This window comes from Euprymna scolopes, chromosome 30 (assembly GCF_053919585.1).
Source record: "Euprymna scolopes isolate OS-2025 chromosome 30, ASM5391958v1, whole genome shotgun sequence".
Taxonomy (NCBI): domain Eukaryota; kingdom Metazoa; phylum Mollusca; class Cephalopoda; order Sepiida; family Sepiolidae; genus Euprymna; species Euprymna scolopes.
The window spans coordinates 39,944,833-39,961,828 of record NC_136511.1 but is presented as its reverse complement, the minus strand read 5'-3'; the positions used below and the strand labels follow the sequence as shown (position 1 = coordinate 39,961,828).

Sequence of the window (16,996 nt, the reverse complement as noted above, 5' to 3'; positions counted from 1 at the left end):
AAAAAATTTAAAAACATAAAGAGAAAAGATAAAGAAAAACATTAAGTTAAAAAAAAAAAATGATATTTTTTTAAATCATAAGGTAGATAGAAAATAGGAAAATCATTGAAATGATTTGACTCATGCGTATCCTTCAGAGAGATTCGCCATATGCTTGATAACAAAATTTTACCACTTGGTAAAGTATTAGGATAGCCTTTCAGCTCTCAGGAGTAGTGTAAGCCAACCTGGGACCCTTCTAATGTAAACAAAAGAGCCCTGGTCGCGGGACTATAAATGTAATCCAACCTGGCCTTGAATGTACTACTTGTGAACTAACCCTAAGTCTCAGTGGCTACACTTTTAACTCTGTCTAGTGATGGACCCTTCCATTTGATCACTGGAAAATACCGCTCAGATGCTCAGAACGCACAAAACGTGCATGATCCTAAGTCTGTGCGGCAACACTGTTAACTTGGACTGGCTGTATGTTGCTTTGACTTTGTGCTGACTTCTCTTCTCACAACGGCTTGATCTGTCTCTTCTGGGCGTCAGGGTAAACCTGAAATCAACTACACCTTCAATTCACAATTGACAGGCAATCAACAAATAAAGAAAAAAATAGTGGTCGTTCTTTTTTATATAAATAAAAAGACATAATTATCCACTGAATATTACAAAACTCTGATCGTTCATAAGCTCTGACTCTAAATACAAATGCTCTGGGGACTGATGGCTTCCATTAGTAAAGTCAGGGCTTGTCTCTTCACTTCTAGATTCAGGGGCTTAGAATAGGGTGAGACTTAAGTCAGGAGTTTCTTTCTCACTAGTGTGAAACCCGCAGACAGTTGGCAATCCTCGAAGCTACTTTTGCCTTTCATTATATTGAGGATCAGCTGGGCTTTACCTCACATCCGATCCCTAGGATTTATTTCACGATTCTCAGAAAACCAGTCTCGGGCTGTTTTTGAAATTCTCAAGCTCTAAAAAAAATTTTCCTTTTCTCCTTCTTCAAATATGTATCTCTAACCGCCACTCTCAACAGGAAGGTCCGTTACCTTCAGCCTCTTCTTGCTTCATTTGCATAATCACGGATTTTCCCCCAGTGCCATTTCATATGAGCAAAAAAAAGTAAATAATTTGGTTATTTTTGGGAGTGATCAAGACAATAATTCCCAGACAATAATTAATAGACACTTGAATTTGTACCCACCATCTTGTTTTTCCTTATTCAAAGAAACTTACAATATCTTGCCTATATTTCGGGTGATCCAATAATAAATTTTGACCACTCAAAATCTGGTTTTCTTAATAGGGGCGGCTTTTTCAGATAAATTTGTCAAATCACCAAAAGACGCCATTTCCGACATTTTTTAGACATCTAATTAATGCAGAAAAAAATTGAAGCTATTTCCCTTGCTGATCTTTATTTTTAATTTACTATTTAAATATTTCAGATTACCAGTCGTCTTTGCCTAAAAGATGCCACAAATAAATTTATTATGCCTAGACTATTAGCCACTATCTTATGTAACTTTAGAACAACATTTTAGACACATTTATTCGTTATAATAAACTCCTATATTTCATCCAAGGAGCAACACCATCACACATCTTTAGAGGAAGTAGTTCCTATTTTTCCCCCTAAATATTAAGTCCTCCTACAACCCCTAGTCAAGATCGGGAGGAAATGTACATATTCTACAGATATTGTGCTTGCACCCTTCGAAACTGGATCATACACTCATAGACATAACATAATCTTTCTATTTCCCAATTCAAAAATAATAAATTCTCCCTTGTCAAATTTCACCCATTCTCATTGGCTGAGAGCTGATAATTCGATTATTCCAGAATCTACCTTTTAATACATAAACGAATCTCCAGAACTTTTCAAATATGGTGGTACTCTCTACAAGAGGCAATGGTTTTACAACAAATACACCAAATACAAACATAATAATCGTTCATAAACAGAAAATTAAATACTGATAACCTTACCTATTAATAACACGCTACTTTTCCCGCCTAAACAAAAACAAACCCTGAGAAAAAAATGTATGGATACCATTGTTTATTTTTCGCTTTTGGAACACCTTAGCGAAACTTACATTTTTTTTGTTTTCTTTTACTTTGTTTTATCACAGAGCGTTTTTTAAAATCTTTTTATTCTTTTTCTTAGATTTAGTTTTAATGTGGGCGATTAAAATTACTTACATATTTTCCTACAATTAGCTACATTTTAATCATGTTACTTATCTTGTCCACATAGGTTTTCTACTATGCTGATTAAGAAAATCTCATTTATATTTGGCATATATAAGTAGTTTTCGTGTACAGTAGTCATTGGGACAATATCATAGTAATTGTTAGTTGTGTAAATTTGGTAAATTGGATTACTTAAGGGGAATGGTTTATCAAGAACTCGTTTACATTGGACTTGAAGACGACCATATAGTAATCATCTGGAAATCAGGCAAACGGAAGACAGTTCCACAGGTGTGCAGTTCTAAGAAAGAAGCTTTGTTCATGGAATCTATGTTTAGGTTTAGGCACGGATAAAGAGTAGGGGAAATTATTGATAGTTTTTTCAGCTAAACGAGTGTTTCTCGTGAAAGTTTGGCACTCAGATGAGCACTTGCCATGAAAATAACGATAAAGCAGAGAAGGCTTGCAACATTTTTTCCGTGAGAAAGAGGTTGCAGGGAAGAGAAAAGGGCATACTCTACTAGGTTATGAAGTCTATTTTGAACTCTGTCAAGGCAGGATATGTCCTTTCTAGCAGCTCATGCCCAGATGTGGCAACAATACTCCATCCTTGGACGTACCTGACTCTTATATAGGTAGAGAATTGCATCAGCAAGTAGATATCTACTGGATCGATAGAAGATCCCACCATTTTTCCAGCAACCTTGGCAACGGATTTAATGTACATGTACCATTTCAAATCCAAGTCCAGGAGCTTGTCAAAACATGGAGCCTCCACAAGACGAGACCCATTCATTTCAATTGATGCCAGATGGGGATCAGAGCATTGATGATATAAAAAGATAGAAGCTTGGTTTTAGATGCATTAAAAGTAACCAGCCACCTCTTTCCCCTTTCCATGTGCTCAAGATCAGAGGAAATATCATCCAAGAGAACTTGGTCGTTTACGGCCTTTAATGTGCTGTCATAGGTGGTAGTGTCGTCAGCATAAATGTCTATGAATGATCTAAGGATGTGATTTGGAAGATCATTTGCTTTAAATTGATAACTCTTATAGGCTTTATACTATGCTGATTAAGAAAATCTCATTTATATTTGGCAGATACAAGTAGTTTTCCAGATGTAAAGACCTGTATCATGCACGTTAAATCAGTGCCCACCAGATTTGTATGCATGCGCAAGGAACAAATCTATTTCTATCTGACTGACACTGCCCTCCTCCCAATTTTTTTGTTGGTTTATAATATTTGCGGGTGGGTATCCTGACAATGATTATCAAGATTAAATTTTGGGCAAATAGTTTGACACCCCCCTCGTCACAAAATGGGGTGTCTATTCCGATAACCATTCTTAACATGAGGAGGTTGGGGGGGGGGTCCGTTTCTAAAACCGTCCTTAACATGGGGAGGTTGGAGGTGTTTATTCTGAAAACCGTTCTTAACATGAGGAGGCAACAACAATAACAGCTGTATATTAATTTTTTATCAGTAGAGGGGGGGCATGCTTCTACCAGACAATGCCGGTTAATGGGTCTTGCTAGTTTTTTTTTATAATTGTGGTAGTAATATTTTTTTTTACTTGGGAGTCACCACATATCAAGGCCTGAAGACTACACGAGGATAACTGTTAATGAATGTAAGGTTGTAGTATAGTAATCATTAATCGTGTAAATTGGGTTGAATTTGATTATTTAAGGGGACGGTTCAATAAGAATTTGTTTACATTGGATTTGTAGGCTACTATGTTGTATTCAATCAGGAAGCAGGTCAACAGAATAGTGCTCCAAAAGCGGACAGTTCTGGGAAATAAGCTTTGTTCATGGAATCTACATTTTTATTTAGGCACAGATAGAGAGTAGGGGAAAACATTTATAGTGTTTGTAGCTAGTCGAGTGTTTTTTTTGTGAAAGTTTAGTAAAAGGCGACCATAGATTGGAGTTCAGTCGAGCATTTGCTGTGAAAATTACGATAGAGCAGAGACAGGCTTGCAACGTCTTTTCTGAGGAAAGCGGTTGCAAGGAAAAGAAAAGGGTATCACTTACTAGGTTTTGAAGCTGGTTTCAAGGCTGGATAGGTTGCGCCAAGCAGCTCCTACCTAGACGTCGCAACAGTACTCCATTTTAGGGTGTACCTGGCTTTTATATAGAGAGCTTTTTGTTATGTTTTACTTGGTTGAATCAGAGATTGGAACACAGTCAAGTACGTTCTATTGGCATAATGATAGATGGGAGAAAAATTAGTAATGTCTCTTTTGTGAGAAAGAGACTATAAAGAATAGATCATTCCCCACAACTAATAAAATATAATTTGCTTGAAAGACAATGAAACAGTATGAACATTTCTGTTTGACATTGTCTGAAATTCCCATGGTTCTCGTTATTTATGATGACAAGTCGTGTTAATGTGCATCAAAATTGCTTCATTGCTTCTGGCGATTACAAAATTCGGTTGCACGCAAATGTTTTTTTTAATTTCTCTGATTAAATAAGTGAATTAATGAATCATCTATTGTCAAGTTTGGACATCGAGAAAAAGAAATTATTATTAAGAGAAAGCCGTTAAAGAACGAAATACATTTGACATTTATTATTAAATTCATTTGTTTAAAAAATGTCATCTTATTTGCATTACAAACTATACTAATACTTGGTGTCAGCTGTGACTAAATGAATATATATATATATATATATATATATATATATATATATATATATATAGTAATTTATAAAATACATATGGCGATTAAGCTACACTGAATATTCGGCGTTTCATCCACTCTAGGAATCGTCAGGCTTATGCACATAAATTATAAATTACTAACTAGCTCTACCTACGTATTGAGCACTTTTGAAGTAAATACTTAAAGTTTACGCATAAATCTATCCTTTCGTGTATTAATTTAATGTGAGTAAATGAAGTAGTTATATATATATATATATATATATATATATATATATATATATATATATATATATATATAACTACATATATATATGTATATATAACTACATATATATATATATATATACACGAGCAAACAGTTAATAAGACGTGTTAAAAAACACTCTGAAATGAGTTAAAAACATATTTAATCTGAAAAGGAAACACTAGATAAGTGGATAGTCTTTTATCCGTGAAGTTTCGAAGAAATACTTTCCTTCTTATCAGAGGGTAGGAATTAGCAAAATGCGGGATCGGATTTTGCATGTAAAAGTATTTGATGAAACAACAAATAAGTCAAAGATCTTACTTTAAAACAAAAAAAGTGAAGCAGAGGGAATATGGTGAAGAAAAAGGTGATTACACATGAATGGATAGTCTGATGGAAGATAAATAATCCGGTGACGGATATATATATATATATATATATATATCATCATCAGTGCAGGATGTCACGATTAATGCCAGTCGAGATATTTGAACCCCGGCAACAGAAGTCATGTCTGGCTTCATTAGCAAGGACCCGGACCATTCGGCTACCGTCAACGGCAAGAGATACAGTTGAAATTAAATATTTATTCTTATTAAATGCTTTTAACATCAGTCAGAATGATATAATCATTATATAATGATCTGTGCATCATAAATGTGTGTATATATATATATATATATATATATATATATATATATATATATATATATATATATATAAAAGCGAAAATGTATATATGTATGTATGTGTGTGTGTTCGCTTTTTCTGTATGTCTACAAAAAGCTTCTTTCAGAGAAGCGGTCGCTCGCTTCACAACTTTTTAAAACTTTTTATATCACATATAAATCGTGATATCTCACAATTAACAATGAAGCTCGCCTGTCTATTTAATTTGCTCGATTTCGGGAAGATAAATATTCAACATTTGTCGCTCACCACATATGTATATATATATATATATATATATATATATATATATATATATATATACACTAAAAAAAAATCAACTCTCTCAGATTTATACACAAAGGAATACCTATCATTTAGCCTGCAAAGCTCGAGTCCCACGATCAGCAGTAATTATCACTTCCTATACCTACCCAGCATTTCCCAAGACGTAAAAATTTAGTTGTAAGATAGACAATTTTTATTATATGCAATTAAAAATGAGTTATTTCCCTTTATTTCTTTACAGTTATGGTAATAAGATAGAGTAGAGAAAGCTGAGTAATTAGATACTTTCTTGGACAAGAGAATGACCGAACTACATTGTCAGTCATCTTAGCATTATATTGGATGTACGTCTTCCATTTTAAAATCTGAGCAAAAAACTGTAATAACTATCCGGTGTTTTCGATTATGCAGAAAAAATTGAAGTTATCTCCCTTGCTGATTTTTATTTTTAAGTCATTATTTAAATGCTTCAGATTACCAGTCGTCTGTACCTAACCGGTATTTCTGAAAATGTAGAAAACAATTTACTTGCAAGATGAACAACTATTATTATAATTAATTAAAATGAATTATTTCCCTTTATTCCTCTCCAGGTGCAGTAGTATGATGGTTTCTTGATGGTTACCTGTTTGCATTTTATATGGATAAATCAAAGATTGGGGCATTCCATTGACAAAATCATAAATTGAAACAATCAACTCCCTTAGTTTTTCATGCAAAGAAATAGCTATCATATATATATATATATATTAAATCCCCGAAACAGTATTTCATGGTAAACAACTGATGAGCCCTTCAAAATAAATTATTACTGGTACTATAGTGAATTCGTGAGAGCAAGTTGATGCAGTGATTGCAAGTGATTGAATGACTTACTGACTAAATGGTTTTCTAACGAATGCTAAAAAATGATGTTTTTTTTTTGTATAGTTTTCAAGGTCAAAAACTTCCAAGACTATATATTATTATTATTATTATTATTATTATTATTATTATTATTAGATGCCTAGTAAGGCCACAAGGAAGACAACAGAAGCAGCAAAACTGAAGATGGCCTGCCAGGACACTATATATACAAATCTAGGCATATTTTATTGGTTTGAAAATATAGGTTCTTTTTTAACTAATTATTATAAAATTTTAACCATAGAGTATGTAATAATCTTCACTAAGGGGATCATCCAAGGCCTATTTTTGGCACCTTTTTACAGTCATATCAAGTTATAATATGTAAGAATTTGTGACATATTTCCATTCTATGCACATCTGACATAAATACAGAACCCAGATATTATTGTACTATCTTTGAATAAAACAGATACTACACCTTGAGTTATATATGTATTGATTGTGTAAAAAAATTCCACAAAACAAAAAATTTGCCACAAGGCCACTCAAAAAATTGGGGAGATGGGATCTATGGTGACCCTTGTCACTGGATCTTTGCTTGTCTATGTTAATCCGAGCTAGAGTTCTCATTCACCATAATACCGCAAACACACTGGAGGCCGTTCTACTTAAGATTCCCAAATCAATTTGTTTTTTTTAATAATAATAATAATAATAAAAAAATATATATATATTATTTACTTTAATAATTATGGAATACCTACAGACACTAGTGTTTCATCCTTTCAGGAATCATCAGTGCAGGATGTCACGATTAATGCCAGTCGAGATATTTGAACCCCGGCAACAGAAGTCATGTCTGGCTTCATTAGCAAGGACCCGGACCATTCGGCTACCGTCAACGGCAAGAGATACAGTTGAAATTAAATATTTATTCTTATTAAATGCTTTTAACATCAGTCAGAATGATATAATCATTATATAATGATCTGTGCATCATAAATGTGTGTGTATATATATATAAAAGCGAAAATGTATATATGTATGTATGTGTGTTCGCTTTTTCTGTATGTCTACAAAAAGCTTCTTTCAGAGAAGCGGTCGCTCGCTTCACAACTTTTTAAAACTTTTTATATCACATATAAATCGTAATATCTCACAGTTAACAATGAAGCTCGTTTGTCTATTTAATTTGCTCGATTTCGGGAAGATAAATATTCAACATTTGTCGCTCGCCACATGTGGGTTAGTCTTTTTCCTATAACATCTTGGGAAAATAAAAATCCCGCAGTCAAACTTGACCTCATTAACTCATTAAAATGGGCACCTGCCGAACCCAAGTAATTAAATAAATTCAAACGTGTTTCCGTTAGGATCTCGCGGTGGGGCAATGGTTAACGTTGCACGTTTTTTTTTTCACACTTTAATTTACAACTTTGCCTCAACAGTTCGGGTTCGATCCTCATACTTACTTTTTTTTTAACCCCCCTACCTCCAAACACCCGGGCAACGCCGGGTACTCCTCGCTAGTATAAATATAAAAGTGATAATGTGTGTATGTTTGTATGTTTGTATGCGTGTTTGTGTGTCCGCTAAAAAATTTCGACAGACACGACAAAAATTCACAAACTCAGGATCATGTTGAAGCCCCATCCTTCGCTCAAAAAATATTGAAAAATTGGCCAAAAACGTTAATTTTTTCACCCCGAAATCGACAATTTTCGACAGTGGGGCGGGGTCAACAAAAACGGTCCTCTCGTGACGATGACCGATTCTACGCATGTGTCAGATGACGTCATGGCCTGATTTACTTTAAATAGTTGAAAAACTGACTAAATTTCATGTACGTCGCGTTAGCTCAGTTGGTTAGCGCGTTAGTTCGTTATCTAAACGTTTTGGGTTCGAAGCGTGGTGCGTGATGTTTGTTTTTTTTTTTTCACTTTTTTAAATTTAAATATTGAACCAGTGTTATTTAAGCCATTTTTCACGTAACATTCGTTTTTCTGTTTTTTTTTTTTTACTTCGCTTATCCACCCCCGACCACACACCCAAAAACACCTGGGTACCCACCAATTTTTTAAATTTTAATATCGAAACAGGCTTATTTAAGCCATTTTTCACGTGTCTGTTTTTCTGTCTTCTTTTTTCGATTTTTACATTTAACATCATTCGTTTGCCTTACGTTAGTTTTTTTTGCGTTTTTTTCGATGTTTTGATTACCCCCCCCACTTAAATTTTAACGTTCGTTTTTATGTTTTCTTTTTTTACTTCACTTATACCAAACAAACCTGGTCATTGACCTCATTTGCTGTCGTCATCGTAACGCTCGACGACTTCCGTGCACGCACCTGTCAATTTGGTTCTTACTTAAATAAATTCAAAAATCTTTCAGTAACTTATTCTGGCTGGCCGATTTTATTTTCAAACTTCGCCTCAGGGCTTCGGGTTCGATTCTATCCCTCCCCCTCCCCGTTTCTTTTTTATTTAACAGCACACAAACCTCCAAACACCCGGGCAACGCCGGGTACCCCCGCTAGTATAATATGAATCTCACCTGTCTGTTTAAATGCATGTATGTATGCATTTATGTATGTATGTATGTATGTCTGCCTAGAACTTTCGACAGAAGCGACGGATTTTCACGAGATTGATATAGTTTTGAAGATCGATCTTTCTGACAACAAATTTCGAAAAATTGGCTAAAAAGATTAATTCCTTCACCCTTTACTAGACACTTTTCTACAGGGAGGGGTCGCTTTTTTCGCCACTATTTTTGAAAATCATCCCCTCTTTTCGATTGACTAACCTTAATTTAAACCTTCGCCACTTCCAGTTTTGTGGTAGACACAGCGGCAAAGACGTCATGTTTTCTTTTCACATTCTTTTCCTGCTTCGCGGTATGGGTTCGAGCCTGCCTGCCTACTACACACCTCCAAACACCAGGGCAACGCTGGGCACCCAGGCTAGTATATATGTGTGTGTGTGTGTGTGTGTGTGTGTGTGTGTGTAATAATATATATTATGTTTAGAAATAGGGTTCTATAAAAAGTTGCTTTACACTTTGATCCAAAAACTGGGAAAATGTATTTTCGTTAGAATTTCACGTTCATACACAACTGTACCATCACGTGAAATTTTTTAAATTACTTATTTTTTTCTTCTATTGAATCTTCGGCAATTGGGTTATCCCATCTTTTAAAAAAGGGGGTAGAGCGTGACAACCTAATAATGTAATGTATATGAACACATTCGGGTTCCTCCACACAAGAATATGATTGGCTGGTGTAAACCATAAATACGGATGGGTATAGCAGCTTGAGAGAGACATTAAAAATACGTTGAAAGCCTAAAGCTTAAGCATATTAACTTTCTGACCCTGGTGTCAAAGTTCTTGCAGTGGGAGAGGACTAAACAATACATATCACATCCATAAAAACGAACCGGTAATACTTGGTGTGGTATCAGCACTGAGCAGCTTATGCTGACTTCTTCCAAAGGAGGAAGTTTACAGGGAATATCAAATTCACAAGTGGTCCCCAGTTGCATGAATATTCTGATCATGGAAAGACAACATAGAGTGCTCAGCATTCCCAAATGGTCACCCATCTAGTAGTGGCCAGATTCCACATCGCTTAACTTTGGTAATCTTATGCAATGATGATGGCATATACGCATGCGCATGAAGATGAAATCATCTCAACGTATTATTGCGTAGCTTGTTATTATCAAGAATCTGAAGTGTCATAACTTTTATTAAAATGATTGAAATTGACATTAAATAAGTCAAAAAGGGTTGATATGCCGCATAATAAAACGATTCGTATTATTTGGATTCTTCGGAATACTGTTCTCATCTTGAGTGTCGCTTTCACACCGTTTCGGTCGATGTAATCTCCTATCTTCTTCGGGTGTATCTTGTCGAAATGCCGTCCTGATTCCCGACAAGATATACCTGAAGAAGGTCGGCGGTTACATCATCTGAAACGCTGTGAAAAATGACACCCAAGATGAGAACTGTGTTCCGAAGAATCCAAACAATACAAATAACCAATCCTCATCTCAAAAATTCAGAAATGAAAACAAAAAGATTCAGTATTTTTTCCGAAGTTGTTGTTGTTGTTGTTATTATTATTATTATTATTATTATTATTATTATCATTATTATCATTATTATTATTATTATTATTGTTATTGTTATTATTATTATTATTATTATTGTTATTATTATTATTATTATTATTATTATTGTTATTATTATTATTATTATTATTATTATTATTATTGTTATTATTATTATTATTATTATTATTGTTATTATTATTATTATTATTGTTATTGTTATTGTTATTATTATTATTATTATTATTATTATTGTTATTATTATTATTATTATTATTATTATTGTTATTATTATTGTTATTATTATTGTTATTATTATTATTATTGTTATTATTATTATTATTATTATTATTATTGTTATTATTATTGTTATTATTATTGTTATTATTATTGTTATTATTATTATTATTGTTATTATTATTATTATTATTATTGTTATTATTATTATTATTATTGTTATTATTATTATTGTTATTATTATTATTATTATTGTTATTATTATTATTATTATTATTATTATTATTATTATTGTTATTATTATTATTGTTATTATTATTATTATTGTTATTATTATTATTATTATTATTGTTATTATTATTATTATTATTATTATTGTTATTATTATTATTATTATTATTATTATTATTATTATTATTATTATTATTATTGTTATTATTATTATTATTATTATTATTATTATTATTATTATTATTGATTTGCACTGTGCGCCAATGGAGATCTGACCTGATTGAAAAGAAACTATTTACTGGCTTATTCCAGATTAGACAATATTGGTGAAAGAAAGGAGAGAAGATGATACGAGGCAAGGGAGAGCAGGACAACAGGCAAACAAAGGCGCCGGTTATAAATGCGGACGAGGGGGGTGGGTGAGTAGGGGTGAGGGAGAGGGAAGAGCGACAGAAGAGGCGCCGAAAAATGCATATTTCCCCAGACAGAGGCGATCTAATCATCTCCCCGGGGAGGAGCAACGGAGATGTAAAGGAGAGACAACTCTGTAGACAATGGATAATCATCAGGAAACATGATTACAGAGGAGCAAAAGACTGGCACCTGATTTCGACTAGGGTGTTATTCGAGAAGATAGTTTGAACCGTTGCTCATGAAAATACTATAGCTTACTAGCAGGGTTACCTGGCTTTGTCCGGATTAACAAAATCTATTGGGCTCGAATTAGAGTTTTGTTTTTTTTTACTTGGGAATCACCACTTATCAAGGCACAAAGACCACTCGAGGATAAGAGTTAATTAATGTAAGATGGTAGTGTAGTAATCACTATTGGTGTAAATCGGGTAGAATTTGATTATTTATGAGGACGGCTCAACAAGAATTTGTTTACATTGGATTTGAAGGCTCCCGTATTGTATTCAACCGGGAAGCAAGCCAGTGAAACAATGTTTCACAGGCGGGCAGTTGCGGGACAGAAACTTTGTTCATAGAATCTGCATTTAGATTTAAACACAGATAAAGAGTGGAGGAAATCATACCTAGTGGTTGTAGCTAGTTGAGTATTTTTTGTGAAAGTTTGGCAAGGTGGGAGACCATAGATTGGATGTCAGTTGAGCACTTGCCATGAAAATATCGATAGAGCAGAGACAGGCTCACGACATCTCTTCTATGGAAAACAGGTTTGAATCAGAATCGTGTTAGTTAGCAAAGTTTTAAGGGATTAGCTGATCTGCATATTTCAGGAATAATGGACTTATCCAGAGACTATAAATATAGTTGCATCTAACACGTTATTTGGTAGCGATTCGTGGCAGTTATGGCTCCAGAATCATGACGTGTACTTCTGTAACATACTTTTTGCTAATACACTTTTTGTTAATTATATCACTGTGTTTGTTTTGATTATTACCAACATGCAAGGCGACAACAGAAAACCAGTTCAATCAAAACAATTAAAAAAGCAAAATATAAAATTAGTCTTTTCCTACTCACTATATCTCCTCATCTTTTATCTGTGTCTTTTTGTGTCTTTTTGTGTCTTTCTCTATCAACTACGAATTAAATAGTTTTATTACTTGCGTTTTTATTCCTTTATCGTTCATAATAGACGATCCAATCTTTTTTTAGTCTTTCTTCATTTTTTTTTTTATTAGATGCAACTGTTAATAGTGAGAGATAGATAGGGTGAAAGAGGGAGAGAGAGAGAGGGGGGGAGAGAGAGACAAATAGGATAAAGAAAGAGGAAAGAAAAGTGAGATAGAGGGGCGAGAGAGAGGAAGGGAAAGAAAGGAAGACGAGAGAGAGAGGAGGAGAGAGAGAGAAAGAGGAGAAATAAGATAGAGAGAGAGAAGAGAAAGAGGAGAGAGGATAGCAAAGGGAGATAATAGGGTGGAGAGAGGGAGAGAGGAAGGAGAGGGGGAGTAGTGACAGAAGCGATAACTATGTAAAATAAGGAAGGTGCAAGAATACGACAAGATAACTTTATATGTTAGATTTTCTTTTTATTACATTTTTTTCACCAAGTCATGTTGCTACTTGGACCGTAAGGTAGGGAATTCCATAGTTCTCAAAAAGAAACTTTTAGAGTAGAAGGCTTTCCGGCATCTACAAACCTCAACAGAGAAGAGGTGGGACTTTTCTACTTGACAGCTTAGTCAGGAGCATGTACGCCTAGAGGGTAATAGTGCTCTTATAACGTGGCCGTTACACTTTAACTGTGTTGTTATATTTCAACCACTCGGGCTCACTCGTCGTCTAGAAGCATCGCAAAGGAACAAAAAAAAAAAAAAAAGGAAAGAAATTAAAAACAGACTCGACAAGTAAGCGCATTTAATCGTGGTTCTTCCAAAACAACGCATTTCATTATCTTTCAAAAGTCTTTTCGCACACACGTGTTTTACAACGCGCTACCATATAACATGTGCTTTTTTAAAGTCTCTCTCCTCACCACCTCAGCCAGCCCTCGTTCTCACACGTCCATCTCCTTGATCACGTAGCATATTTTTTCCCTCCATTCTTTGTGATGCAAGTTCGCGCACATTTGCTAATTTGCATATCGCTAATTTCGTTCATCGATGCTGTTATAAGAGGAGTCCCACTTCGTTATACTATGAGTTCAACAGAACACATTCCATTAAAGTACTCGTAAAAATAAGCACAAGGACGCAACACTGCAGTGATGGGATAGAGACTTTTTGGACCCTGTCTACAAGTGAGAGACTACTGGTAGAAGTACCAGCCCAGATGTGACAACACAAACGAATTGTTGCTTTGTAGAGATATAGAATACTCTTTGGCGTAAGTAATTATATATATATATATATATATATATATATATATATATATATATATATATATATATATATATATATATACACCCTGTACTGAAGATTCCCGAAAGGATGAAACACTAGTGTCTGTAGGTATTTAATTATTATAGTAAAAAAATAATTATGACAGCCCCTTTAAGAAACTCGTTTCTTATCGTTGAGCACTTTCAGTTGAATTAAAGTCGGTCAATTTAGCTCTTATGCATAGATCATCGTATAACGATTAGATCACTGTCTGATTGATGTAAATGAACATTTAAAATTAAGATGTTTAAATTCAACGTTATTTCACGCGGTTAATGGTAGCCGAATGGATTAGGTCTCTGTTAATCGAGCCAGAGATGTCTCGTGTTGCGGGGTTCAAATCGTTCGACTGGTATTAATCGAGACACCCTGCACTGAAGATTCCCGAAAGGATGAAACATTAGTGTCTGTAGGTATTTAATTATTATAGTAAAAAAAATAATTATATATATATATATATATATATATATATATATATATATATATATATATATATATATATATATATATATATATATTATTTTTATTATTTATTACATTTTCACCCCAAACAAGGCACATTGCCACTTTGGTGTAGGGGGCTACTATCAGGGGAAACATCTACTGGGGTACTATGTAGGGATTTGGGCAGCGAGATATATATATATATATATATATATATAGTCATTAACAGGCACACTGATTTGCTGTATCGTAGCTCTTCAGTGCAGTTAGATTAGTGTCCATCTCGAACCAGGAATTGAACCTACAACTATCTAGTTGACAGTTTTACCCTTTGGTCCATGGGATCGGTACCCACAGACGATATCATCAAATGTCTATTTATATAAACATTTGACCGCCGCTTTTCCAGAGCTCCATTTGTTCGTTTATTTAAAAACAAAAAGTTTTGCATTATGCTAAGCTACTGTTGATTTTATAAAATTATTTTTATATATAACGGCTTTAATTAAAGTTGAGAATTCAAAGGTCAAGTATCATGGTTCAATTGTGCTCTAAACAAACATTCATTTTGAACACGACCCTGTCATATTAAAGAACCTGCTTTTGATTTTATATGCCTGGCTTTTCTGCTTGTGCTGTGATAATGGCTTGAATTTAGGTTTAAAATGAAAAAAGTCAAGTATCATGGTTCAATTGTGATTTAAACAGAAATATTCATTTCGAATGCACCTGTCATATCAAAGAACCTATTGTTGATTTTATATGCCCGGCTTTTCTACTTGTGTGGTTATAAAACTTCTCAAATACACTTGTGATGTTAGGCTGTATAAGGGTGTTATCTTTGGACAAAAATCACCTTTTTCTTCTTTCATCAGATTATTTTGATTATCAATTACCGATACTTATTGAAGACATCCCGATAAAAAAAAACTATCTAAGAACACTGCTAGATACATAAAGTACTTTTTGTATGATTTCATAAAAATCGTCCCAGACGTTTCGGAATGAACTCACACACGCAAAGTTCCGTTTATATAATCATGTATGTGTGTGTATATTGTTAAATGTTTTTTAACTCCTAATGGGGAGGGGGTAACGATCATTTTTATAACCACAATTATCAACCAATCAACCAATGAGAAGCTTCCAAAGTTATTATAAAAATTGTCGAATTTTGGATTCAAGCAGTTCGCCGTTGGCTACGTCACAAACCGCATTTGATTCTTCACCGCCATCTTTGTTACTGGCAATTACTTCACACTCAGTATCGGGACTGCACTGCTTCTTCACCGCCATCTTTGTTCAACATAATGTCTCAACACTTAACACACACACACACACACTATATATATATATATATATATATATATATATATATATATATATATATATATTAGTGATGGGACGATTCCAATATTTTTCCCGGTTCCGATACAATTACTGATTCTGATTTCGATTCTTTATAATCTCTAATTATTTAACTTATTGTTATTTTCCCCGATTTTTGTAAAAAATATGTTAAATATACAGATATTTTTCTAAACGCCAAAATACACTTGTGGAGAGTGATCTATCGATTTTAGCTTTACTGGTATTTTAAAATCAATAAATATTTACTAATTATCAATATTACCAGCAATGGAAGATTTTACTTTAAACAAAATCATATAAAAAAGACAATTAAAAGAATCGATTTAGTATCGGAAAATAGGCACCAATATTTCCGATTCCGATACCCCAACATGTTCCGATTTTTCCGATTCCCGACTCCGATTAATTGTCCCAACACTAATATATATAATAGAAAAAATGTGACCCATCAGTTCATCCATTGTTTGGGATAGATTTTCATCTGTTATCGTTGTATCATGCTATTGACAGTATTATAGACATATTTCATTGCAATTCATTTATAATTATATAATATATAATTGCTAATATGAAACATTTTAACATAAGTGAAAATTGAGAAGGAAAAATACGCGCTTCTATTTAAAAGCCGATAAGCATTTACGAACAGGTTTGCACGCATAGATGCTTCAGCGTTGCATTAGAAAGTGCAAATTGCTATCAAGTACGCAAAGCAAAGAAAAGATAATACACAAATTATGAACAATGATACAGAATGACGCACTGAAATCAATACTATATTCTTCTAATATATAAAGAAAAGTCAGTCGTATTTTAAAAGT

General features: G+C 33.6%; 1 protein-coding gene across 1 annotated transcript in view; it reads right to left on the bottom strand.

Moving 5' to 3' along the window:
• The window catches only part of LOC145254758 (rhomboid-related protein 2-like), a 247,447-nt gene that overhangs the window by 36,294 nt on the left and 194,157 nt on the right, over positions 1 to 16,996 (bottom strand). The window lies entirely within an intron of this gene.